Genomic DNA, 2,625 nt, shown 5'->3' with positions numbered 1-2,625 from the left:
TATATTCATATCAACTTATTATGCTGTGTGCATTGGCAGAAAAAGAAAAGAACAAACCGGGGAGGAGGTGAAGACAAGAATTACGCAAAACTCAAACGTAGAGAAAGAAACCAAGGAAAAATTAAGCGCAGCTCTGCCAAAGTGGTTCGCCGGGATGAAATGAAATGGGAATCAAAACGGTGTGCACCAGCACCAAAAGCAAGGCGCAGTTCGACGTTTGTGGGATAGGTAAGTAAAGGTTGGTGAAGGTAAGGTGGCGACGAAGGCACCACAGCAGTGGAAAATGCGAAAGAATGTGAACACTAAAGTCTGCCACGGGAATCGAATTGGAACCGGAGCAGCAGCGGCGGCCAAGACCAAGTTTTCCTCTGCGGCGGCGGCCCGGGTAGGCCGTAGGCATCCAGGGGAAGCGGTGGCTTTCATATCGTAGCTTGCGAAAGGCGAATTGTTTGTGCCTTTTTTTCTGCTTGCAGCAACCTTGGCTGCTGTTATTATAATTAAGAGTTTTATTTGAAAATGAATTGCGACCAAACTACAGAAAAGTTGGACCCAAACCCGAAAGCAACGGAAAGGGGACTTCCTTGCGGCATAATTTTCATGTGATTGCCTTTGTGAAGTTCATTATCGGCTTACTTGCACTTTTTGAAAATTTCGATTTTGATTGGTGTTATTGGCTGGACACAATCAATGTTGAACACAAATCAAAATCATTACCCGATATATCAACATATTTTTGCCATAATAGAAGCTTAAACTGACTGTGCCAAATGTTTTAGAAAATCTTTGACAACTTCATTATCTCAACATCCCATCTGCGACGCAATACGCCAGACAGATTATCGTCCATACTCCACTAGTCATCTCAGAACACGAACAGATCCCACGTGACCTTGAGCTTTTACGGGGGCGGAGGAGGCGGTCTATTGGCTTTACCTCGCTACCCATCCATCGCTTTTGGTAGCATCGAGCACGAAAAAAATGAATATTTATTTCCAAAAGTGTCAATAAAGTAAACAGCGAACCGTTTTGCCAAGCAATTTACTCCAGGGCAGCGACAATGCTTGAAGCCGGCAAGCCATATGGCGGCAGTCAGTGATGATGAGCCGAGACAGACGAGTAGGTCGTTTAAACGTCGATGATAAGCAACAGGACCGAGGCAAGGCGGATGGATGGCAAAACGTCGTCGTCAGCGCTACAAAGACGCGCTTAAATCGCGCGTGTTCTGCATACAATTGGCGAGGCGGACAAGCGCGAAAACAGAGCAATGAAGAATGAATGGGATTTTAGGAATTGTGAAAAGATAGATCCTGGTAAAACGCAGTGTACTGACAGGAGAAATAGATCGCCTTATGAGATCTTGAAAAATTAAAAACTTCGAAACGATGTCAAACAAACTTTTATACTATTTTAAGCCTATAGTCATGTTGTTACCTATATTCTTAAATCCTACCTAAAACTACACCCTTTTCATATATCAGAATGTGAAATTCTAAATCTTTGATGGTTTAATTTTTATCATAGTAATGCAATATATTTCTTGATCACGTTATCAATAGTTTCCGTAGTGTAGCGGTTATCACGTCTGCTTCACACGCAGAAGGTCCCCGGTTCGAACCCGGGCGGAAACACTTTTTATTCAAGTGAAAAATCAACGGCTCATGTAGTAGCACAAATAAATTATCACGCAATGATCTATAAATAGCAAAATTTTGATTGAACGCAATTATTGTTCACCGATATGGTATCACCGAAACTTAGCAAATGAAAACGGCAATTCAAGTAAACCCAAGCATTGATAATGTTTTTCTATTCCACTTAAGGTTACAAAATTGAGTCGATTCAAGTACAAGACAGTGAAGGCGACCTAACAGCTGAGGTTGAAATACGTATACGTAATACGTAAATAGGAATTCCAACAGAAATTACTTCATGAAATCCTCCAGCAACTTCTTCAGGATTTCTTCGTAGAATTCTTTCAGGGATTTTTTTTTTTGGATAGATTTACAAAAATTTCTCCACAAAAACTTTCATGAACATCCCTAGGCTCCTTAAGAAACCTTTAGTAATTCCTCAAAAAAAAACTCCTCAGATAGCTCTACAAATTTATCCAAGAATTCATTCAAGGATACTCTCGAAAACTGTTGCCCAAAAATTCCTCCCGAAAATCCTCAAGAAAATCCTTCGGGAATTACTCCAGGAGTTCCTCTAGGAACTCTTTCAAGTATTTCTTAATAAATTCCTCTTGGAACTTCACCAGGAACTCCGCCGAGAATTTATCCAGGAATTCCTCCAAACATTTGCCTAGAATTATTTCAAGAATCCCTCCCTAAAGAATTCCTACAAGAAATATTCCGGGAATTCCTCCAGAAAACACTCCAAAGTTTTCTCCAGGAATTCCTCCAGGATTTCCTCCAAGATTTATTCCAGGAAGTACTCCAGGAATTCCTACAAGGAATATTCAAGGATTTTCTCCAGGAAATAAAAATTTCAAAAAAATAACTTCGAAAATTCTTCCAGGAGTTCCTTCAGGACTTCTTCAAGTAAAGCCTTCAGGAATTCCTCTGAGAATGTTCTTTTAAAATTATTTCACACTACATGAATTCTTCCAGAAAGAATTCCAGGAAT

At 40.3% G+C, this 2,625-nt stretch overlaps 1 non-coding gene across 1 annotated transcript; it reads left to right on the top strand.

Annotated features, from left to right (window-relative positions):
* Positions 1–1,555: 1,555 nt before the first annotated feature.
* Positions 1,556–1,628, top strand: Trnav-cac (transfer RNA valine (anticodon CAC)). Its single transcript has one exon. It is a non-coding gene; the product is annotated as a tRNA-Val (tRNA).
* Positions 1,629–2,625: the final 997 nt, after the last annotated feature.

Source organism: Aedes albopictus, chromosome 2, assembly GCF_035046485.1.
Source record: "Aedes albopictus strain Foshan chromosome 2, AalbF5, whole genome shotgun sequence".
NCBI classification, from domain to species: Eukaryota; Metazoa; Arthropoda; class Insecta; order Diptera; family Culicidae; genus Aedes; species Aedes albopictus.
Note: the sequence above shows the minus strand (reverse complement) of the source record. Positions and strands in the feature narration are given on the sequence as shown.